Source organism: Aulonocara sp. 'chitande type north' Nkhata Bay, linkage group LG17, assembly GCF_057382095.1.
Source record: "Aulonocara sp. 'chitande type north' Nkhata Bay isolate Kocher_YH1m ecotype deep benthic linkage group LG17, A_spYH_male_GT1.1, whole genome shotgun sequence".
In the NCBI taxonomy this organism is placed as follows: domain Eukaryota; kingdom Metazoa; phylum Chordata; class Actinopteri; order Cichliformes; family Cichlidae; genus Aulonocara; species Aulonocara sp. 'chitande type north' Nkhata Bay.
The window spans coordinates 1,112,642-1,138,199 of record NC_141360.1 but is presented as its reverse complement, the minus strand read 5'-3'; the positions used below and the strand labels follow the sequence as shown (position 1 = coordinate 1,138,199).

The window sequence follows — 25,558 nt, the reverse complement described above, 5'->3', positions numbered from 1 at the left end:
CAGAATGACTCAGATGAATCCTGTGGAGATTATTCCACCTCATGAGGCAGGACTGCTGTGCGTGTCCAAGTCCCCTCCTACTATTCTTTGTCGGCCTGATGCTAATTCATACACCTGATGCTGCCTCAGAGGCAGTGGCGCAACTTTCGTTTCCAAGAAGGCGCGATGAGAGCATCCACGTAAAGACAGAGACAGGGCAGAAAAAGCAGAGACTCCGCGAGGAATTCGGAGATGTAATGTTTGTTGTTTCGCCCTTTTGCTGATGTCAGAATCCTCTCAGGCTCATAACCTCTGCATCTAAATAAACACGGACACAGAAGAACACAATAAGCACTTGGACAGAAAGAGTGCGCATAGCTGCTTTTTGCAAATGCTTCCAGCTCAGCGTGTAGAATCTTCTCTCTGGATGCAAAATGTTTCATTCTGAAGACACAAGCTGGACATCATGACATGTTTGTGGAAAACATGAAATACTGCCAAACAAATCCTGAAAAATGTGTGCTAAAGACTCCTGCCCGAATCATCCCTGTACTTGTGGTTAGCACGCCGTCATTGCTTTTGTTTCTACTGTCTGTTCTTATTTTTAATGCTTTTTCAGTCATGAGAATAAAGTTGGTTTTCATTTCTTGGGGTTTTAAAAAGAGAAGCTTTAAATATGTCATGTCCAGTTTCATAGTAAGTAGATAAATCTTGAAAAGACTCGAAATGTCAAGAGAACAACAGCACGTTGTGCCACAAGGCTTTCAGTGTCAAAGATCACACAGGAAAATCAGATGACTCCAGCTGACTCTATGACTCTCCTGCACTGTAATCATAAGCCACGAGTTTCCATCTATTTTCTAACCGCTTACTTTATCCAGTTATGTGTCACCGAGGGGCTGCGGCCTATCCAAGCTACACCCTGGACAGGTCCATCAGGGGGCTGACACACAGAGGAGGCCAAGCACACAGGCACACACATCTACTGCCAACTTAGAAACACGCGTTAAACTAACAAACAGGGATGTGCACTTAGGGAGAAGACGGGAACCTGATCAAACATATGCAGGAACAAGGAGCACACAGCTCAGCTGCCCAGATTAGAGGATTAAAGGAGCCAGTGTCTCCCATACTGACCTCTCCTCATTGCCTCTCTGCTCAAGTCAGTTCAATTTTAATTATATAGAACCCAACATTCACCTCAGGGCGCTTTATATTGTAAAGTAGACCCTAAAACAACACATACAGAGAAAACTCGACAATCATATGACCCCCTATGAGCAAGCACACTGAAAAAAAGGGACTGGCCATCTCTTGGATTTATGTAAGCATCTTGCATGTATTTAACACAATTGCCTCATGTTTTAAAGATAAATGTAACTATATAGTGTAAAAACTACATGATATGCAGAAAGGGTGTATTAAATTGTTCATATCATGTTCAGGTGAAGTAAGTCAATAAGATAGCAACGTTAAATCTCGTGAAACCACGCGTGATTTCATCTCGCGGGCTTTGGATCGTGGTTTAAAAAATGCATCCATCTCAGTCAAGTCGAGCAGCCAACTCTACGTTTTTTGGTATGTCTTGATTTTTTGAATTAATATTTACCATATTTCAGCCAACTGTAGTTAAACGTCTAAAGTGCCGCCATGTAACATGCTAAAAAAGAGCCGTTAGCTTATTTGCTGTTTTATCTGTTATCAAAGAATTGGCGCTTTTTCATTTGAATTTGTCTTTGGCACAAGAGCCATAATATCACATTAAACCTAATTACGAGGCACTCATAACATAATTTGGTTTTCTGTGTGAATAGATTTGCCAACTGACTCTTCAGTTACATTGTGTATTTACTGCACCGTGGTGTTAGTGAGATTTTGGACATTGAACAGCTTTAGCTAATATCATCAGTGGCATTATGCTAGCTTACATCCCTACCCCTCCTGCCCTCACCTGCTGTCCTTTTGTTTTTGTTTTTGTTTTTGTTGATGCACATTGAGAGACCACATCTATTCTGCATTTCACCAGGAGTCAGCTGATGGATTGTGGGTTCAAGGTGTTATGGTAAGAAAGTATATTCTATTTTCGCTTAAGGTTTCTGTAACTTAATTATAATAGGTTTTTTTATAATTATTAGGTGCATGCATACTCAAATAGACCACCCTATTAATACAACTGAGAAATCCAAAATCTGCCATAGGTTTAACCTGTATGTATTGTCAGAAAGGTGATTACTGGACTCACATTAATGCACACTTGAACTAAAATGAGGTTGTAACTTGTGGGTTCTTGGGTTGCAAATCAGAAATAAACATCTTTGGATTTTTTTAATCCCATAAGATCTGGAAACACAGTTTTTATTCAACAAAACATTACTGATTATTAACCAAGCACAGTGCCTGCTGTTATTTCAAAATAATTTTATGTCATTTCAGATGAAATGCAGCATTCCAGTGCATCCCAACCATGCCTTTACAGTCAAGGTTTCTGACGGAGCTGAGTTTCTCTCTGACAGTCTGCTGAAAGTGTTTGCAAAGTGATCGGGGGAACAGTGCACAAAGCTAAAGGATGTAGCTGCCATGATGACAGTAAGAACTTTAAAATTCTTTAACTACAAAGTGTATATGTATTGCATTAGGTCAGTAAAAGATTTTTATGCTACATCCATTGAAACCGTCAACTATTACCTGTGAGTAATGATTCCACTAAAAGGATGCCATAATTTTCGTTATGCATTTACTGGCCCACTGAGAAAAATTGATCTTTTTAAAAAAATAAATGTTCTGGAAACTATATATCCATAAAGTTGATGTCAAACAGGAACTTTTGATATTGCTTTGTAGATGCTGGTGTTGCATGTTGACTGGTTTAAGTTTTGGTCTGGGATCATTTTCTTCTGTGCTACTGAAAAGTTCACAAATCTCTGTTTTCTTTGTTATAATACTTTAGGATGACATTAATGCTCAAAGGGAGTCTCATCAAAGTGCTCCGCATCTGTGTGAAAGACAATTGCAACATCTTGGTGCAGGAGTTCATGGTGAGTGTTTTATGAGTAGATTGTGGCTTTGCAACATTTTAAAATGCATTTAGTTATCCACTTGATCCTCATTGGACCAGTTAGGACCAGTAGTCCTCTTTAATAATTTGAAGTTCACATGAGGCCTGGTAGTGAACTCAGCCGCCGGCCCTTGAGGCCCCACCCCTGTATTAGGGGTCACATCAGTGTGAAAAAACTTTAAATTTGTCATTCTAGTGAACAAAGGAAAATCCCACCAATATTTACATTAGCTTTTGTTTGAAAAAAAAAAAGACCAACAGCTAACCAAATTGTGGGGCTGAAAGTCTAAATTCTAACATCTTCTGAGTGACATAGCCTGGATTTCTGATGGGCCGGTGTCTTTCTAAGAAAAACGAATGTAAAGCATTTGAAATTATGTTTTTCACCCTCTCTTAGAAACTCTGTTAGACCATGAATGGCAGCATGGCAGGCCACTCTTTGGCTATAGCTATTTACTATGTTGCTTGCATTGGTTTAAATTACTCTAACATTAGAACTGGTAGATTCAAAAGAGATGAGTTTAAAAAGGAATCTTAAAGAAATGTTTTGTGTTTAACCAGGACTTGACTGAGGCCACTGCACAGATTGAGAAAACCACAATGAACATCTGTCTCCAGAGATGCGCCAGGCAATGACTTTTCTGATGTTGTTCTTCAAGATCTGGATAACGTGACCTTTGCAGTAGCCATGCTGTTTGGACCTTTTTTATTCCTTCAATATGAGTTACCCATCACAACTCTGCTACACTTTTGAGGTGATTCAAAGGGTGGTAATGGAGTTGGATGCAACTCAGCTCTCAAGAAAAGCTCACAACTAAGACAAAACTGCTCCTGCAACGAAGCTCACTGTTATGCATGTGAGGTGACCAGCTCTAGGTGAGAGGACATTTAAATCTCACACTTGTTCTGCTGCATTTTTGAAGCTCAATTCCAGGAACAGATCGCAGGGTTCATTTTTATATACACTGCAACTGCCATGAGGACGAGCCGTTTTTTTGTTGTTGTTGTTGTTTGTTTTTCCTTTTGCTCTGTACAAGTTCTCTGTCTGTTTGGCAGCATTTTTAAATTTCTCTTTGTATTTTTTCTTTCTTTTACTAGTGAAGAGATGTAGCATGAACAGTTATGCAGTCTAAATATCCCATATGGGCCGTGTGAAATGGTATTTTCAGTTTCATTCAGTTGAAGTAAGGAACGTTGAATATTTCTAAGCTTGCTGTTTTGAACCAAGATGTCACAGTATGATCAGTGCCGTAATTTTTGACAGTCACTCACCGTATCAATGTTATTTTTGCATCTCTTGAATAAAGGTTTTGACCTGCAAGTGCTAATTTCTTTAGTTATTGGGGTAAAATGGGTAATGTTAATAGGAAGGTGTTTGCCAATTCAGTAACCTAATTTAATGTTAATGGAAACTAACATTACCTCAAATTGTTTAGTTATAATTGTTGTTTAACTGAATCTTGATGTCAGAGGCCTTAAATAGAATGTTTTGTATTGTTCTTTCCCAACATTTTTCAAAAGAAAGAGTCTAATTTCTTTGCTGTGATTGATTCCAGAGAACACGGAAGAACTGACATTATTTAACTGTTGGTTTATATAGATTCAGTAGTGGAGTAATGTCAGTTTAATTCTTTACCTACTGTCAATGCAGTGAAATTAGACATTTTGTTTTGAAAGGTTACTGGTGGATGCCAGCAACCATCTTGGAAGAGAACAATATAATCTGTTATAAGGCCTCCATTTGAAAATTGTGTATTTGATACTAGAATATAATAGCAAAATGTAATTTGAAGATAACATGTAGTATTTAAGTGACCAAGTAGTATTGGGTAAAAGTTATTGAATGGTGTTGGGATAAAGTGAGAAAATTGTGAAGGATTAAAATATTTCAAGAGCTCAAATTACTTCATCAAAACATGTTTAAGTCACATTTTATCAACACAAATTGCACAGGTTTATTGAACATGAATAAATTGTGTTAATTTAACTCAATTGTTTAAGTTGCTGCCAAAGCAAAACATCTGTGTGCAACAAATGTCCACCATTGAATTAAGTAAATCCAACAACATATTTTTTTCAGTGCAGTTTGGCAACAGTAGGAAGGAAAAACTCCCCCAAGGTCTTAAATAATCAGGGCCCATCTTATCTTAATGACCTTGTAGTACCATATCACCCTATTAAATCAAATCAAATCACTTTTATTGTCACATCACATGTGCAGGCACACTGGCACAGCACATGCGAGTGAAATTCTTGTGTGCGAGCCCCACAAGCAACAGAGATGTGCAAACACAACAACACAAACGAGCAAAATACAAGAATGGCCAACCTGAAACTAATAAATATATGTACAATATATAATAGTGTATGCATTTCTGGATGTGTATACTAAATATTTTCCTACGTGTGTGTGTGTGTGTGTGTGTGTGTGTGTGTATACACATTTTTACAAATTAAATAGTAAAAAAAAAAAAGAAAAAAAAAAAATAAATAAATAATAATAATAATAATAATAATAATAATAAAATACAGAGTTGAATATGTGCAAAACAAGTGGCATTTATATACAGTGTGGAGTGCATAATGTTAAAGTTCCAGTAGTGAAGCTGAGGTGTCTATGACGTGTTCAGCAGTCTGATGGCCTGGTGGAAGAAGCTGTCTCTCAGTCTGCTGGTACGGGACCGGATGCTGCAGAACCTCCTTCCTGATGGAAGCAGTCTGAACAGTTTATGGCTGGGGTGACTGGAGTCCTTGATGATCCTCCCCGCTTTCCTCAGGCAGCGCTTCCTGTAGATGTCTTGGAGGGAGGGAAGCTCACCTCCAATTATCCGTTCAGAGCACCGCACTACTCGCTGGAGAGCTTTGCAGTTGTAGGCGGTGCTGTTGCCATACCAGGTGGTGATGCATCCAGTGAGGATGCTCTCAATGGCACAGTGATAGAAGGTCCTGAGGATGCGGGGGCTCATGCCGAATCTTTTCAGTCTCCTGAGAAAGAAGAGGCGCTGCTGCGCCTTCTTCACTGTTTTGTTTGTGTGTACTGACCACGTAAGATCCTCAGCCAGATGTACTCCAAGGAACCGGAAGCTGCTCACTCTCTCCACAGCAGCGCCGTTGATGGTGATGGGGGTGTGTACTTCTCTGCACCTCCGGAAGTCCACTATCAACTCCTTTGTCTTTGCGACGTTGAGGGTGAGATGGTTGTCTTGACACCAGTGGGTCAGGGCGCTGACCTCCTCCCTGTAAGCCGTCTCATCACCGTTGGTGATAAGACCCACCACTGTAGTGTCGTCCGCAAACTTCACAATGATGTTGGAGCTGTTAGTGGCTGTGCAGTCGTAGGTGTAGAGTGAGTACAGGAGAGGGCTCAGTACACACCCCTGTGGAGCACCAGTGTTCAGTGTGATGGGGGATGAGGTGATGCTGCCCAGTCTGACCACCTGGCGTCTGTCAGACAGGAAGCTAAGGATCCAGCTGCAGAGGGAGCTACTCAGTCCTAGATCCTGCAGTTTCCTGTCCAGCTTCGAGGGAACGATGGTATTGAATGCTGAGCTGTAATCTACAAACAGCATCCTCACATACGTGTCTCTCTTCTCCAGGTGTGACAGGGCAGTGTGTAGTGTCAGGGCTATGGCATCATCAGTGGACCTGTTGTGGCGGTATGCAAACTGTAGAGGGTCCAGTGAGTCGGGTAGTGCAGAGCAGATGAAGTCCCTGACCAGCTTCTCGAAGCATTTGCTTACGATGGGGGTCAGGGCTACAGGTCGCCAGTCGTTCAATGAGGAGATGGTGGAGGATTTGGGTACAGGGACGATGGTGGCCATTTTGAAGCAGGCTGGGACTACAGACAGAGAGAGGGAAAGGTTGAAGATGTGCGTGAACACTCCAGCCAGCTGAGCCGCGCATGACCTGAGGACGCGGCCGGGAATCCCGTCCGGACCAGTAGCTTTGCGTGCGTTCACCTTCCTGAAGCACTTCCGCACATCCTCCTCAGACACAGTGTGCGCACTGACGTCATCCGCGGTGCGCACACTGTCCGGTCTCATGGTGTTCGCTGTGTCGAATCTAGCGTAGAATACGTTTAGATCCTCACACAGAGAGGCCGTGGTCTGCGGTGTGCTGGTTTTCCCTCTAAAGTCTGTGATCGTGTTTAGTCCCTGCCACATACTCCGAGCACTTCGCTCTCGCTCTGCAGGCCTACTTGTTGTTCCTAGAGTATTTAAAAGTAGAATGGGAGGCAGAGCCTTCAGTTTTCAGGCCCCTCTTCTGTGGAACCAGCTTCCAGTTTGGATTCAGGAGACAGACACTATCTCTACTTTCAAGATTAGGCTTCAAACTTTCCTTTTTGCTAAAGCATATAGTTAGGGCTGGACCAGGTGACCCTGAATCCTCCCTTAGTTACATCACAGTTTGCCTAGACTGCTGGGGAGTGCTTCTTCGTCATCCAGTTTTCTCACTCTCTGTGTTTATTCATCAGGTATTATTATTCCCTGGCTCTCTTCCACAGCCTGTTTTGTCCTGCCCCCGTAATGAATTGGTCGTGTTTCTGCAGTACATCCCACAGATGCTCAATTTCATTAACATTTAGGGACTTGTGAGGCCAAGTGAAGACACTGAAATCTTTGTCTCGATTGTGAAACCATTTCTGATTTCCTTGCGGTGAGGTAGAGCATATCCTCACGTTGGAAGAGGCTACTGCCATAAAGGTGTTTAGGAAGATGGTACATTTCAAAGTGTGATCGCAGCAGAACATTGTCCAGAGCCCCACGCTGCCTGCATACGTTTGGGAATGTCACATATCGCCCTGATAGAAAGATGTGATTGACTGGAGTCCATCAGCTTCTTTACTGGTCCAGCTGTGTGTGCTTCTTGAGGTTTTCCAGTAATCTGGGCTACAGTAACTCTTTTGTTGGATCGGAGCACATGGAGCATCTTTTGGTCCTCTTGTGCCTCACTGAGCCCGGGGCAGCTGTGGCACGGGGCATGTAAGAAGCTGATCACATCCTTTACTCACTTCCAGTACACCACCTTCAAGAACTGAGTGTTCAACTGACACTTAACATATTCCACCCTTAACAAAAGCTGCTGTAAGGAGACCGTCAGCAATAAAGAGTGTTTGAGAGGAGTACTGGTTGGCACCACTGGTCTCAACAGGCAAACTCAAAAGGAGAACATTGGAGACATGGTTGGAAGCATGACTTGGATGTTTCTGCTGGGTTTGGGCTATAATGTGCCGTGTGATCCCCGCCTGAAGTGCACTGTGAGGCTTATGTAGAGTGATATTCACTAAGACAGGTTCATTAGAGGTAGCTGCCAGCTTCGCACCCTCAGCAGTATCCCCTTACAGCTCAGCCCTGCTGTGATCGTGTTATAACACCATCAGAGCCGAAGCCTTGGAACGAGCTACAGCTGACTCCTTCATCCATCTGTGAGAAGATGTGTCTGCTCAGGTTATGGTTTAAACATTTCACTGTACCATCTTGCAGTCAGGTGAGGGACGTTCTGACCTTTCACCTCCTGTAATCAGAGCTGAGGTTAAGTCATCCCTATTAAATAGTGCATGTTGAATCTGCTCTAACCTTCACCCACAGTCTGCACCAACAGCAACTGCTTTGTGATGACACAGTGGTCCCTGAAATTCCCCCACGTAGGCAGATAGCAGTAACTCATTTATCAGTCAGACTGGCTGAGAAAACAAGCCACTGTTTACTGGCTCTGACACGCTTATGTAAGAGTTTTCTGGTGTGTGACAGCAGCCTGCGAATCGGCCCCGCTGGACTCTGAACACAGGCTTCCCACTTGGTTTGATCTCCCGGGCAGGAGCTGTCTTCACTTTTGTTTTAAGCTGCAATTAGCAAATATGAGAAGATGCACCGTGTCGCTGCCCAGAATGGCACAGGGCAGCTTTAAAGGAGCTGCTGTCTTTGAAACTCATCCAAACATGTGCTCAACTGATCAAAGATCTCGATGTCCGCTGATAATATGAAGCTTTGAACAGTTGCATAAACAGTAAAACTAATAAGTGTCACTACACTGGGCTCAAACAGTGGTCCTTAAAAAGCAACATTTCAAATGCACTGGAGCTCCAGAGCTGTAAGCATAGAGCCGTAGCTTTGTCTTTCCACGGAGATGATCACATGAGCTGTGGGATTGAGACAGCTAACCACAGTGCTGATAAATGGACGTGGTTACCATGTCTGAGCAGCCTCGTCACAGCCACAGAGGATTTTATGGATCCTCGTAGAAGTCGCTTTTCAGCTGTTTCACTTAAGTGTCGTGTTATTAAGGACTTCATTGCATTCATGAGTTCAAGTTAGCACTGCAGAGGTGAATGGGAGTGGCTCAGTGTTCAGGTTTAAAAGGAAACACTGTAGCTTGTCTTTCTGCTTTTATTCTTCTTAATAAATCGAGTCGCACTGATTCATGCACAAAAACAAGCCTGACAAAGCACTGGACCCTGCAATGTTCCAACAAACGTTACTGAAACAGGAGGAAGTCGTGAGTGTGTGGCTGTGGATTCATCTACTTTTTTTGCTTGCTAGCATCACTCTAAACTGCAGCGTACGCACACATTACCAAAGAAAACCTGCTTTTGATGACGGTCACCTAACAGCACTCACCGTGTCAGGCTCTGCTCAAAAACAGGACAAATCCAGTCGTGCTGGATCTCTGTACTGACATGGACGTAGAATGAGTCCACATCATTCCCAGCTCTGCCCATCATGGAGCACACAGACAGTCTGAGGTGCAACACGGAGACATCAGATGACCTTTATGTTTCAGTATTAATTCCTTCATCCTCCAGGAGCTGCCTGCATGCTCTCACCATGAAGCCAGGAGGAACCCAGCACGAGTGTCCTCTACCTGCAGGAGCATGGCTGTTTCAGGGGTTGCCTCATTGTTCCCCCTGTTCTTTATGTCATTAACTGATACCTAACTGATCACATCAACATCCCACAAGTTTAACTGACCGTTGCTACAAACGTGTTCCTTGAATTCCTTTGAACAGTTCACTTCACACTGATCAGTCACAGCTTTTACTCAACGACTCTGGTTGGGTGATTTTGGTGTGAATGTCTTTTGCCTCTTTTGTGTGTAAGCACCACTTGTGACTTAAATGTGGAGAAGCATAAACCCAAACAGACACACGCAGTTCTGTAAGCGTGTTTGTTTAAATGCTGAGCGCACCTTTCGGATGCACTGGTCCATAAACAGACCCTCGATGCTGCAGTGTCCCGGCTCTGGAGTGCGACGGCCTGTGATGCAAAACAAATTCATCGCCTGAGCAGACGGAGGCGAAGTCACTGAGCTGAAGGCCTGGGTACACAAACACACACCACCTGCAGCTCACTGTGCGGCCTCTCTGAGCGTGCGTGTTTCTGCTTCCTCGCGGCGCGTGATAGAAAAACAGGGTTCCAGCCGAGCAGCGTGGGGTCATCCCCTGCAGTGAAACAGTCCACACCGTGTGGATTCTCCCTCCTACAGCCTTTAAACTAACAGGTGAAGCTGCTGTGTCACATATTATTCTTTGTTTTACAGTGTTTCTAGCTTTTCTCACTGAGCCAACACCAGCCACCCTGTGGTAGTCTAATGATTGCTGCCCCCTAGTGAAGCTCATGTTACATCAGCACAAGGCCCAGTGCAGCCTCTCCAGCTGTCCCTGAATACACTTTGGTGCTTCCCATGAGGACCAGCCTGACTTAAGCCCTCCAAAATATGAACAAACATCGTTTACCAGCGTATTCAGACTCAGAAATAAACTTCAGATCAGGGTGTTGTCCTGGGTTTCAAGCAGAAGCTCTGTGAAGAATCGAAACGCAAACATTTTCCCATGTTGTGAGGTTAGCGTCCTCTTGGCTTGCTCAGTATTTGCATTGTTTGTTTTGAGATTGTGTACAAGCGAGTTTGTCCGAGCGGCCCGTTGTCTCTGTCCGAGCCTCTCGGTGCAGTTTGTTTGACATGGCTGCTCACCAGTGCACTGCTGCGTGGAGGGAGGGGGCTTACAGGACAGTGCAGTGGACAAATAAGCGATTGGATTTCATTGTGGGAAACATGATGGAGCTGACAAACTCCCACAGAGTCTAATAATGAAAGTCAGGTCCAAAACAGCATCTCTCACCAAACAGGAGTCAGACTGAGACTCTCCCTCTGATACCCGTAAACTTCAGGCTTGGGGAGGATCGTTCCCCGGCACATTTGCATCCATCTGTGATGGAAATGTCTCTCATGCATTCTTTAAAACCATTATTTGGAACGTTTTTCTTTTAATCTAACTCTAGTGCACGTACCAGTGTCCTGGTATGTCAGTGGCATTCAGTCTTAAATGTTTATTACCTTCAAAGTGTAGAATTCCAGGTCCAAGGTAAAGTTTCCAGTAACGGACCTTATATCCTACAAAACACCTTCCCAGGGCTTCAGGAAGCTTCCTTCTCTCAGCATGATTAACTTTAACAGACCGAACCTCCTTCAACCTTATATGAGAAGCACTAGTTTAGATTAGAATTACTCTCTCATGACAAATATCGACTCACAAAAGTTGGGACGGGAACAACAAATGTGTGAAACAGTAGGTGGTACTGAAAGTGAACAGCTGAGGGGATATTTTGTATCTAATGAAACATTATTGGGTAAAAAAGACCATCGACAGGAATCAAAGTTTCACCAGTGCCCAAAACAGCACGTCTGTAATTACGGAGCGATCTCAGAATGTGGAGAAACATCGGGCACAAAACCGAAGTCCGTACTGGATGTCAGCGATCTTTGGCTCCTCAGGAGCTGCTGCCTTAAAACAGCCATGATTCTCTCATAGAGATTACTGCACTGGCTCAGAAATCACTGTCGCAAATGTAGGTTAAAATTCTATTATGGAAAGAAGTGGACATGATCCAGAAACACGCCGTGGAAAACATCCTCTGAACTAAAGAAGAGAGGCACCAGCAGGTCTGCGTGGCAGCTTTAAGGCACCCTCAGGTTTTGGAGATAAAGGTTTTATTTGTAGAGCATCTTTCAGGACAAACATCACAAAGTGCTTCAAAACAAAAAGTTAAGTCTGACCAGCTGAGTTTTAGCTGTTTTTTCAGAGAGACCACCGAGTCCACAGATCCCAACAGAGCTCGACAGTCTAGAAAAGCTCTGTCTGCTTTACCTTTCAGCCTCATGGGATGCACAGCCAGCAGGCACTGATCACATGACCTCAGGGAGCTGATCAAAGGTGCTGCCTGTCCACGAAGAGCTCTGAAAGTTACTCGAATCTTTAATGAAAAATGGAATCGGTGGTGAGTCAGTGCCGCTGGGTCACTGGTGTGACGTGAGAGTACGTAGAAGCAGGTGTGATGACCTAAACCCACGAACAACAGAGATTACACATGATCACGCAAAGCGAAAGCAGGGTCAAAGGTTACCTGTGTCATGCAGTCCATATTCAGGTCAGTGCTGCTCTATCTGACATTAGTTTGTGGTCATGGGGCGATCGTGGCTCAAGAGTTGGGAGTTCGCCTTGTAATCGGAAGGTTGCCGGTTCGAGCCCCGGCTTGGACAGTCTCGGTCGTTGTGTCCTTGGGCAAGACACTTCACCCGTTGCCTACTGGTGGTGGTCAGAGGGCCCGGTGGCGCCAGTGTCCGGCAGCCTCGCCTCTGTCAGTGCGCCCCAGGGTGGCTGTGGCTACAATGTAGCTGCCATCACCAGTGTGTGGATGTGTGTGTGAATGGGTGGATGACTGGATATGTAAAGCGCTTTGGGGTCCTTAGGGACTAGTAAAGCGCTATATAAATACAGGCCATTTACCATTTAGTTTGTGGTCATCTGCACAGCTGGGCTTTGCCCTGAATCTAACCCTGAGATGAGGAAACGGAGCCTGTTGCCAGGGTGACAGAGTCCATGACTCTAACGTCCTCACCGTCAGGTTCAACAAACTCTCAGTTTCTCCTGCAGCACCTGGAGCAGCTGTGTGATGTTCACTATATCCACGCTCCCTCCTCGTGCACACGTCCACAGTATCTCATGCTCGTCTCCAAACTGCTCCAGCTTCTCCTCCTGGTCACTGCACATCCCAGCTCAGCCTCCTGTTACATCATTGCACATCTGGCTACCCTTTTATAAACCTTCCCTTTCACTCTTGCTGCTATCCTTCTGTCACAAATCACTCCTGACATATCTCCACCCACTCCACCCTGCCTGCACTCTCTTCTTCACTTTTCTTGTGGATGGTTGACCCCAGGAAGTTAACCTCCTGTCTCCACCCCCTCTCCAGCTCTCTTCCACCTGCTGCATACTGTCACTACAGAGCATTAGGTTGTTTGTGAGCCTCCTCCACCTCATCAGTCAGCCTGTCAGTCACCACAGCAACAAAAAAGGCCCAACCCCTGATGTAAGCCCATCCCCATCTTGGAGCCACTTGTCACTCCCCCACACCTCACCACATCTTGTCCTGCACGCTGTGTCATACGTGTCCTCCACCACGCTCACATGCTTCTCTGCCACTCTGACTTCCTCCTGCAGCATCACAGTTCCTCTCTTGGCAGCCTATTGTCTGCTTTCTCTAGATCCACAAAGACACAGTGAAACTCATTGTGGCCTTCTCTCTCTGTACTGCTTTCACTCAGCATGAAGCCAAACTGTGGCTCGCTGACGATCCCCTCTCCTCTAACTCCTCTAACCTTTTCCCCATATCGTTACGTTATGGCTCAGATCTATCCTCTGTAGTTACAGCAGCTCTGCACATCACACTTGTTCTTGCAGACTGGCAGCAGTACACTTCTTCTCCATTCCTCTCACTATTAAACAATCTGGTTAAAGTCCCCTGCCCACCTTTCTTTTGATGGACATAAGCACTGGTCAGATTTAGGTCTTCACACTACTAAGCACCTCTACATCGACAGATGTTTAGCTTCATTTGCTCAGCTGCAGTCTGAATTCCTGCTCTGCTCATTTATTTACAAATCAGGAATTCTGTTAAAGTCTTTCTCCCATCTGGATCAGCCCCCTGCTCACAGTGACTTTTATTATCAACGCCTAATCAGCCAGTTTACTACACGTTGTACACTTACAGCACCACAGCAGAGATGCTTGGTTAAGGACATGGAAGCAGAGACGCTTGATGGGCCAATGAAATGCCAGATTACAACTTACACAGTTCAAAGTCCTCCATCGTTTGCATTTCTGTAAAACGAAGCTTGGCAGCATTTGTCCGTCTATCTCCTCATTGTGTGATGAATGCAAAGCACTGGAAGGAACCCTTGGCCACCTTTTCTGGTCCTGTGCTACACTCAGGAGTTCCTGGGAGGAGATATTTACTGTCTATATCCTGATTTATGACTTTAGAGTAAAGCCAGGTGGTACAGCTGCAGTGCTAGGCTGCTCCCCGACGTCCCCTTCAGAAAGCCTTAATGTTTGGTGTGATTGTAGCTAAAAGACTGACCCTTAGAGCCTGGAATCACCATCTCCTCCCATGTTTAGTGTTTGGCATGTTTGCATATTGAGAGCTTCGTCGTCACTTTAAATTTTCTGAAATCTGCGGCCCTTTTCTCAATCATATTAACATCATTTGACTGCACTTGTTTATGTGAAACCACACCTCTGCTGGACTCTGACTCCTTGCTGGACTTGTTCCCCACATCTTCTGGACTCGGTGAACTCTCTAGCTTCACACAGAAGATCATCTTCTTCAGACTCCAGCATTGCTCCTGTACTTTTGATGTGGTCTGACTAAGCTGTGTGGGCTCTGTCTGTGCTTGGATGTTGTTTTCGAACTTCTTTCCTTTGTCTTGTGGGATTTTATGTAGTTTTAAATATAAAACCTCATAAACAAACATTTATAAAACTGCCCTTTCTTCTAGACATCTCCATGCCTCCACAGGTGCGTCATCTGTCCACCTGCCCATCGTCTTCATAGCTGCGCTCGTCCTTCATCCTTACTAATCCTCTAAACCTTCTTATTCACTAACCTTCCTCGCTCTCTCGTTGTCTTCAGTCATCAGATCCTGATGAATGTTACCTGTAGGAGACGGGATCGGTCAGGGCCAGGTTGATTAGAACTGATGGGTTTATGATGGCACACATGCAGTGGCTGTGTGTGAACGCTGAAATGCTGCAAACAGGAGTAAAAACTTACCTGTGATGACCACTAGCTTAAAGTGGCTAATGCTAGCTAATGTGATAGCATGTTAGCACAACATGACCACTGAATAAGTGATCCTACTTGTCACATAGAAAGCTGACGACTCCATGTACTGATGTGCTGTTATTCTGTAATCACCTTGTGAAGCCACTGCGGGGATTGTACAGCAGAAATGACGCATTAGGCAAACTTGATTTAATGTTCACTGCAAAGGCCACTCAGACTGTTTTATATGGAGTTATCTAACAGTTTTATGGGGAACAGTAAGCTATGATTCAGCCTGATGACCATGAGTTGTAGTTTCTGTGTTATCAGGATGCTGGGGCCCATCTAGGGTTGCCAACCGTCCCTTAAGAATACGGAATCGTCCCGTATTTAGAAACAAAAGTACTCGTCCCGTATTGAGCTAATAAGGGACGCACTTTGTCCCGTAATACAGTGAGAATCACAAAAAGTCTATAAATGTTAATGGATTTAACGCTTTGTTTGAAAACATAATTCCCAGCCCATCTCCTGCTCTGTGACCAATGAGCTGACAGCACACTTAGCACGAGTATAACAATTCAGATTACCGCTTATCTCATTGGTCGAGGAAAGGTCGCGTGCGGAGAAGATACCGGAAGACAGCAGATGACCAGCATGGCCAACAGGAGACAAACACCGACACTGCGGCACAAGTCTGGGGCGACAGTACACCTTTGACCAACAGTGCTTGTTCCCCTCCTAGAAAAAAAAAGGCTGCAAAAATACAGGGAGGAATGGGAAAATGAAAACACCTGGCTGGGAAAAGTGCGCGATAACACATATAAAGCGCACTGCACTGTGGTAAATGGTAAATGGCCTGCATTTGTATAGCGCTTTTCTAGTCATTAAGGACCCCAAAGCGCTTCACACTACATTCACACACTGCCGATAGCAGCTACATTGTAGCCACAGCTGCCCTGGCGCACTGACAGAGTGCGTGCCGGCGCACTTTTTCCATTTGCCATGGTGGACTGACTGACGTTAAGCAGCATGCTTCTACTGGTGGGCACATGATGAATATGAGGGGCGTGAAAGAAAGAGGAACCCTTGACCAATTTGTTGTCCACCAGGCCACGGCAGAAGCAGATATGGTATGTAAACCATATCTTTTCTTGGCCACAACACCAAGAAAAGCACAGTGGGGGGGACTGTGGAGAAGGCAAACGAACTCAACAACTTCTTCAACAGGTTTGACCAGCCCACAACCCCCCCCACCCTCACCCTCACCTTCACTACAGAGTCCTCTCCCCACTCTTCTGCCTCCCTCGCTTCCCCCCCTTCCTGACACCATGACACCCCCCTCCTCCAATCCCTCTCTCAGCAGCAAGACATCTCCCCCCCTCCCCTCCTCCCAAACATCTCCCAGTGTCACAGTGGATCAGGTCAGGAGGCAACTGAGGAAGCTTCGCCCCAGAAAGGCAGCAGGCCCAGACAAGGTGTGTCCTAGGATGCTAAAGGCGTGTGCTGCTGAACTTGGGGAGCCGCTACAACGAGTCTTCAACCTCAGTCTGCGACTGGGGAGAGTGCCCGCCCTATGGAAGACATCCTGCATCGTCCCGGTCCCCAAAAAGAACCGGCCCAATGAGCTGAATGACTTCCGACCGGTGGCACTGACGTCACATCTTATGAAGACTCTAGAGCGGCTCTTCCTCAACCTCCTCCGACCACAGGTACAACATGCCCAGGACCCACTACAGTTTGCATACAAGGCGGATGTCGGAGTGGAGGATGCCATCCTGTACCTCCTACACAGAGCCCACTCACACCTGGATGGGGGAAAAGGCACGGTCAGGATCCTGTTTCTTGACTTTTCCAGTGCCTTTAATACCATCCGGCCCTGTATGCTTCAGGAAAAACTGAACAGGATGGAGGTGGACCCCTGCCTGGTGGCTTGGATCTCCGACTACCTCACCGACAGACCACAGTACGTCAGGCTGAAGGACATCACGTCTGACACAGTGGTCAGCAGCACAGGAGCACCACAGGGAACTGTGCTGTCCCCTCTTCTCTTCACCCTGTACACCTCTGACTTCTGCTACAACTCTGAATTATGCCATATTCAGAAGTTTGCAGATGACACGGCCATCGTGGGGTGTATCTGGGATGATCAGGAAGAGGAGTACAGAAGTCTGGTGAGGAACTTTGTCGCATGGAGTCACACAAACCACCTGCAACTCAACACCTCAAAGACTAAGGAACTGGTTGTGGACTTCGGGAGGTCCAGAGAAGGTCCACTGCCGGTTCAGATAGAGGGGGAGGAGGTGGAGGTGGTCAACAAGTACAAGTACCTCGGGCTGTGGGTGGACAATAAACTGGACTGGTCATGCAACACAGAGCACCTGTATAAAAAAGCCCAAAGCCGACTGTACTTCCTCAGGAGGCTGAGGTCTTTTAACATCTGCAGGAAGCTCCTGAGGATGTTTTACCAGTCAGTGGTTGCTGGAGTACTTTTCTATGCTGTGGTGTGCTGGGGGAGCAGCACAGCAAAGAAGGACTCATGCAGGCTGGAGAAACTGATCAGGAGGGCTAGCTCTGTGGTCGGCATGAAGCTGGACACTCTGGTGACAGTGGCAGAGAAAAGGACATTAAAGAAACTGATGGACATTATGGACAATGCTGGGCATCCTCTGCACACGGCCATAAACAATCAGAAGAGTCTGTTCAGTGACAGGTTGCTTCTCCCCAAGACAAGAACTAACAGACTTAAAAACTCCTTTGTCCTTTCCTTTATTTTTTATTCCTATTTATTCTATTTATCCCCTTTGTATATTTTATTTATATTTGTCTCTGTATTTATATGTGTGTGTGTGTGTGTGTGTGTGTGTGTGTGTGTGTGTGTGTGTGTGTGTGTGTGTGTGTGTGTGTGTGTGTGTGTGTGTGTGTGTGTGTGTGTGTATGTATATATATAACAATTCTGTAACTGTAACTTCGGTCGTTGCTGTGCTTTTTTTGGAAATCGAACTTCCCAGAGGAACCCACCCGAGGGATTAATAAAGTTCTATCTTATCTTATCTTATCTTATCTTATCTTAAACATTGTTGTTGTTTTTTTTAAACCCTCTGGTTAAGATTAATATGGGCATGTGCAGTGAATATCAGCGCTATGTGGCCAGAAGTGTGATAATATACTTTATTTTGTGTAATAAACAACTGCAAGGATAGATGATTACAACGAATAGATGACTAATACATAAAAGTAATACATAGATGAATAATGATGATGAGTTAAGATGCGTAATCATGGGAACAAGCGGGTTTACAAACGGGAGCAGCTGATTAGCTTCAAAAAAGCTGAAATAATACCTCAGCTGAAGCCACAAAGCCCGAATAAGTTGACACAGAAGAGACTTCAGTTTCAAGGCAAGGCAGAGATCCTTCCTTCCCACAGTGATTGTGGTCTTCAACAACTCTTTGAAGACTTGATTAGTCTGAGCTGCAACAACACCTAATTTCCCTCTGGGATTAATAAAGTATTACTGAATTGAATATATATAAAGAATACACATTATATTGAAAACATACATATATATGACCATACCCATTTCTTACAAGTTGCATGCGTAATTTATACTTTAAAGTCAGTTGATAAACTACACAAACTATACAGATATACTGTAATATATATATATATATTTCTATTTTATAGGTGACTGCTGCAGAGGTGACCCATGTCTACCACACTGTAAAGCACGGTTTAAGTTATAACTCGGGTGACTGTGCACTCAAACTGACTGTACGAATGCTGAATGACTCCAGTATTGCCAAAAAGATGTCCTGTGGGAGGACGAAAGCTGAAGCAGTTGTCACAGATGTCCTGTCTCCAAAGGCAATCGAAGAGGTGATCAAAAAATTGAAAAGTGGTGCAACTCCACTCCCATTCTCTCTTCACACTGATGCTTCAAATAAGGGAAATCGGAAGATGTTTCCCCTTGGCCTTGCAGTTTTTACAGCAGAGGCTGTAGTTGTCAACAAGATATTGGATTTTGTTGAAAATCCAGATGAGTCTGCAGAGGGAATAGTAAAAATAATACAAAGCTCTCTTGAAAACGTGGGGCTATCCTTAGATCAGGTTTCTGCATTCAGTGCTGACAATGCAAATTATGGCATCCACAACTCAGTCCTCACAAAATTCAAAGAGACCAACAGTGAGATCCTTCGTGGCAGCTGCCATGCACATATTATTAATAACACTGTGAAAAAAGTCCTGGACAAGCTCTCTGTTGATGTGGAAAATATTGTCCTGAAGATATACAGCTTCTTTTCCACCTCTGCCAAAAGGAGAGAGTCCCTGAAAGAGTCCTATGAATTTTGTGACGTTGAATTCCATGATATCCTGCGCCATGTTGTGACGAGATGGCTGTCACTCAACCCTGCAATCACCCGCCTGCTGCAGAACTGGGACCCACTGAAGTCATATCTCATCAGCATTGGTGAGGAATGTCCAAGGCGCCTGAAGGAATTGCTGAAGTTGACAGAAGATGCTGCTGGAGTTGAGGGAGAGGCAGACATTGTGGAAGTCTACCTCCTCTTCTGTAATAATGTCATGTGTCTGTTTGAAGAAGTGGTGAAAAAACTGGAGAAGAATGTAACCACGTCTGTTGACCTCTATTCCATCATGGAGTGTTTCCTGAAAAGACTTCTTCAGAGAAGAGATAATGGGTTCTACGGGTACCTAACAAGACAAAAGCTCCAGCGTCTCTCGCCATCTGATGCTGATGGTGGCAGGCAGGAGTTTACAGCCTTCCTAGACACTGCCATCAGTTATGTCCGGAAGTGGTTTGACTTTTCAGAAGAAAACTGGCTTTTCCACCTGCAGCCCCTCTCTCTAGCATCTGGGAAGATTTCCTTTGATGACATGGAGAAGATCATTGAACGGCTTCACCTGGCTGGCAGGTAAGAAGAAAACATTTGCCAGTGAAATGATAAACCATGTTTTAATAGTATTGATGGTTAAAAATAAACAAATACAATTGATAGATAACATATATAAATAAAACCATAATCATTAACTTTGTTTGGAGTGTATATACACACGCATGCAATCTTTTATACACTATTTTACAAATTCAAGGAGTTCATATACTTAATATAAGGATGGATAAATACATAATACATAAACTATACTTATTGTATTGTTTAAATGCTATACAACGTTATAAACATATACAATACATTTTTTCCATTTATTTACCACTGTAAATGTTCTATGTACCACTTAGGATTTAGGTCAACTTCTCATCTCTATTGGCAGGTTAAACATCTCTATGGATGAGCTTTATGAAGAGTGTGTCACTGCAACCAGCCTTCTGAAGCACCTCACCAAAGAACACCAGGAGAAGGAAAAGTGGCAGTCCAAGGGAACAGCAGAGAAGTGGATGGAAACTCTTCAGGTAGCTGACCTCCCCAATATGCAGGCTGTTGTATCCTCAGCATCCCATCTTCCACTGGGTTTGAGGAGAGGATTTTCTCTCTTATGAAGAATAAGTGGACTGATGTGCGGAACAAATGTTCTACTGAATTAATTAGAAGTGAGCTCATTGTCAGTCTAAATTATGATATGTCTTGCTCAGAGTTTTACTCTGCAATCCTGAACGACAAACAACTCCTAACTGCAGCAAGAGCTCAAAAAAACACAAATGGAAGAAGTAGTCTGTTTCCACCTAATGTAGCATTGAGCTTGAGTTCATGAGTTTGTTGTTGTTTTTTACTTCAACTTTCAGCTGCAGTCGAGGCCTTTGAGGCACAAATGTTGTGTTTGCAGGTGTTCCACAGACTTTTTTTGCACTTTTCTAATTGCACTAAATGTGCACTGTTACAAGAATGTTTTTCTTTCTATTGTTTTCTATTAATTTATATAATTTTAGGTTAAGCAGGACAGAGTTCTTTGTGTTAACGTTGTCATTTTGTGTTAAAAATAAATGGATAAATGATCATTTGTTTCCCGTGTGTTCATATCACAAAGAATATGCATCTACTTAAATCAACTTCAAGTCAAATGGTTAAAAAAAAAATTTCACACACAAAAAGAGCTAAAAAAAATTCACCACACAGGGAAGGGTGAAGACAACTGGGTCGCCCGGCCCTGGCCACGAGGTGTCCCTTATTTATTTTTCAGGGAGTTGGCAACCCTAGGCCCATCTCATCTGATACATGTGGTTGCTTAAAAAGTAGCAACCTTAAAGAGTAAGGATGTATTCATTTAAGACATATTTGTGAATAAACTATATTCTGACACGACACTTTACTGAGTTCAGAAAAATGAGAATTATTGGACAGTTACAGAGCGGGTTTCATGACGAGTCACTTTCATGGCCCTCTGTAAGATCTCTGGAGTTTAGTGTTTAGGATGTGTGTATCCAAGTCTCTAATTATTCAGTTATGATCTTTTTTTGTTTGTTTGCTTTTCATCTGTTGAGTCAAAGTCCCAGATTATCAAATAAAAAGTGGACTGGCCCCTCACAACCTGGATTTCCCTGGAATGATTCGCAGGACACACCTGAGGAGAAAAACAGAAAGAGTGTTTGTATGAAAGGGTGTGAGTGGGTGAATGAGGCATGTTGCAGAAAAGGCTTTGAGTGCTCATGCAGAGAGAACACGAGCACTGTACAAGATCCCGTCCATTTAATGCTTACTGTAGTAAATGCATGGAATATTTTTCCTGTTTATAGTCGTTCATCCTCGGTGTTATGGGTACAAACACTCAGTTACAACTCAGCAAGCAGCAGTTTGGTGTACATACAATATTTGGCCACATTACCTTTGTGTATGCAGAGCTCAAATTACCTCAGTGACAGACATGAGACTGTGTGTGTGTGTGTGTGTGTGTGTGTGTGTGTGTGTGTGTGTGTGTGTGTGTGTGTGTGTGTGTGTGTGTGTGTGTGTGTGTGTGTGTTTGCTGGTTTAACAGCATATCATATTAAAACATCTCTCATTAGAAATCAGCTAAGGGGTTCAGCACCTGCTCAGCGAAGCATTTTCATATGCTATGCTTCACCTAAGCTGAGGGGAAGTCAGCTGCTGGAATAGCCCTGTGAAGAGCAATGATGTGCATGAGGCCTTCAAACCACTTCCTGTCTGTTGGTTAGTCTACAGGAAGTCACATGATTGTTGCATCCTGCACAGACCTGCTTTGCGCTCTAATTGGGCTGCATGTGTGAAGAGGATCAGTGATAGGACAGGCATGTCGCCTCACTTCTTCTTTATTCCTAGAAATAAAATGTGCACACAAAGAGAGAGATGGTAGCTGAATATAGTAAATGAGTAAAGCTGTGATGTGTAATCTTTACTTGCACAGGGCCATCTTATGTATGCTGAAAGAAAAACAACTACCAAGTCACGATGCACAAATCTGGCTTGACTTATATGATTTCATTTAATTCATGCAAATCCAGATTCTTTATTTTTACACACAAATATATTAAGATGTTGCATTAAATGTCAAATAAATAGAATGCAATGACATTCAAGTCACTTCAGGCCTAAATTCAATTGATAAAGGCGCCAAAACCGCATGAAAATGATGTAAGGGAGATACCCATCACTGCATGGTAGCTCCTCTTCTGGTTTTGTTAGCATCTGGTAACCAAGGAGACCAAAAAACCCGGCTCATGTTGGGCTCTTTCATATGTTCACAGTGCAACAAAGGTCATAGTGCATCGGTCTGGACTCTTTTTGAATATGACGTCATGCTGTCAGAGGGTGGGTTGGAACAGTCTCGCTGAAATAAGGATTCAGCCTGACTGATGTTCAAGTGCCACGAGTGCCAATGCAACTCCGTTCAGCTCAGTAACAGGTTGATTATCTTTATGCACTTTTGCTAATCTAACCTGCTGTATATAGCTTCAGCGTCTTGATAACGAAAGAGGAAGAGCATTTCCAGCTAAGAGCACAGAGCATGTTCATTTAAAGTCAAAGGCCATAGTACTAGTAACTAATAATTCGGACATTTGCAGAGTTCACGCTTGTTTCAGTGATGTGCATTGCTTAATCTGAAGGGTTAGAGCGATGGCGCTGCTCTTGTCCTCCCATCTTTGTAAGCACTGCGCCGCTGCTCTCGGGCAACCTACCAAGCATGCTTCAAAGTTAGAACAGAATTAATATCAGCAGCAAGAATTAGTACCAGAGCAGTGACCTTAGTTACATGTTATCTTCTCTTAACATAGGTTTGGTTGTCAAAAGCCATTCTTATCAAAGAGGAGGCCTGTTGTCATCGTGCCCAGTCCCGGGTCACAGATAACTCTGAGAAAGGAGAAGAGCCAAGTTTTTACAGAGTTTTGGGAAAACAACGCTCTTCACAAAAAAACATGACATCCCATGAACACGATAGCTTGCAACCAGAGAGCGATAGGAGCATTAGGTCAAAGGTGAAAGCACAGGAAGTGCTGGGAGTCTCTCAAGGCTGTTACAGTGCTGACAGCAAGGACAGGCCACACGGATGTGGGCTATTAGGCCTTCCTTACACACTACTGCATCATAGAAACTGACACTGCAGTCTGGAGCCTCGATCAGTGTGGTGGAGCCGTGATGAGAGACGGTGGAGTTGGGGGAATGTTTTGGCTACACAAACATTTTGGCAAATCTGACAGTATCTTTGTATGGTTTGGCACCGAGGCTGAGGGTGTGGACCTCTGCTCACACGGAGCAGATAATTAAGGACTGAATGGTAATTTGGGCCTAATCTGTGCCGCTAAATGGTTCCCATAACATTCCTTTGGAATATGAATTCTCAACCTACTTAAAGTGGAGCTATGTGCTAAATGTATTATTGGAACAAAACATTAAATGTTTGCATATTAAACATTGGCTTTGTACAGCCAGAAGCAGAGTACTCATGTAAAACAAAGAAACCCCCAAACGTTAAAGTTTATTTCAGATCAAGTTAAAAGAAGACTGAAACACAATGAAAAAATGGAAAAGTCAGTAAAAGTAGTACGCCAATAGCAATGACTGTGAAACCGACTGTCTGGTGTTATTTAGATCCCTCCCGAGCCATCGGGGCCTGAACACGGGGCCTCTGAGGATGTGCTGGGTCATCTGGGATTGCGGGCACCACTGAGGAACTTGGAGCCAGTGTGAATGATGATTTTCGTCATGATAACTGAGCAGTTTTTACAGTTTGGGAATATCATCCTGCCAGGTGAGGCTATGAATGTGTTCCCCATCATAAAATGTTATTTGGAGGAAAAGTGACAGACTGAAAGCGCTTTAAAAATGAGTGCTGTAAAACAAACACTGCACAAATGGAAGGAGGCCCAGGCTGTGGCGATGTCATGCTATCTGCTTAAACCACTAAGAAGCCTCGCTGCTGCGTTCCGGACTCGCTGGAGGTGAGAGCGAGCCAGAAAAGAGGAAGTCGCAGCAGTTCAGACTGATGTGGGGGAAATGTTGTAGAACAAACCCATCCAGGTGTTACTTGCTGTTGCATCCATAACACAGGAGAACAAATGGGGGTCCCTGGAATGATTCACAGAAATCGATTTGGAGACGAGCTCCAGCCTCTTGTCATTACTTTAAGGGTTAATTTTCAGCATGATGAAACATGAGTAAAACAGACAAAGCTACTGTCTTTTTAAGTTGAAATTTCCTCTTTTTCTCCATGACTGACGACAATTCAGACGAAACACAAACAGGAAATTTTGAGAAAGAAGGCAATAGGTCTGGAAGATCATCATTCAGGCCGATCATTTTCAAAACGAGGGTGCCTGCTTTTCATTTCAAACGTGTGTGTTCATCACACGCGTCATTATGTTTGCTCTAACCTAATCTTTGCATACCACATCTCTGTAGTGTCTGCACGGTCAAGCAAAGGAACAGTTTGAGGTGCTCCAGTAGTCTGCACCTGTGATGTTGGGATCTGAAGATGGAGGATGAAAAACAATCTGCCACAGTAATCATGTGTTTACTTTGTCGCAGCAGAAGTGGACCTCACTCACTTAAAACAATTGTTTTCATTATTGACTAATCAATAAAAACTGTATTTTTTGTATTAATATGACGCTTTATCTCAGAGTGTGCCCCTCTGATTCAAACATCCAGTGAACATAAAAACACTCAGCTAAAAATAAATAAATAAATCATCTTTTAAAAAGAACCACTCTTCCTAGCTTCTGTGGTGAATCTGCGTCTTAGTTGAAATGCTTGGGCTTCGCTTAAGGAGGACTGCGTTTGGCTGTTCGCTTCAGGAAAGGCAGCTCCACTACATTTCTGTGGGTCCTCTTTCTTTCCGGGCACTGAAAATCCGTCGCCACCTTTCACCCCTTTAGCGCCGGCACTGTCGAAACTTCTTTGAGTTTATTATAGGTTTTGGTCAGACTGTTGGCCCCTGAGCTGGTTTGGCTCCCCACATGGGACATTCCTGTCGAGCAGCCCCTCCCTGGAAGTCTCTCAGT

At 44.0% G+C, this 25,558-nt stretch overlaps 1 long non-coding RNA gene across 1 annotated transcript; it reads left to right on the top strand.

The window, feature by feature from the left end:
* The first annotated feature begins 1,610 nt into the window (after nucleotides 1-1,610).
* Nucleotides 1,611-5,113, top strand: LOC147309386 (uncharacterized). The gene is made up of 4 exons (XR_015125830.1): nucleotides 1,611-2,041; nucleotides 2,413-2,565; nucleotides 2,927-3,014; nucleotides 3,596-5,113. It is a non-coding gene; the product is annotated as an uncharacterized LOC147309386 (long non-coding RNA).
* Nucleotides 5,114-25,558: the final 20,445 nt, after the last annotated feature.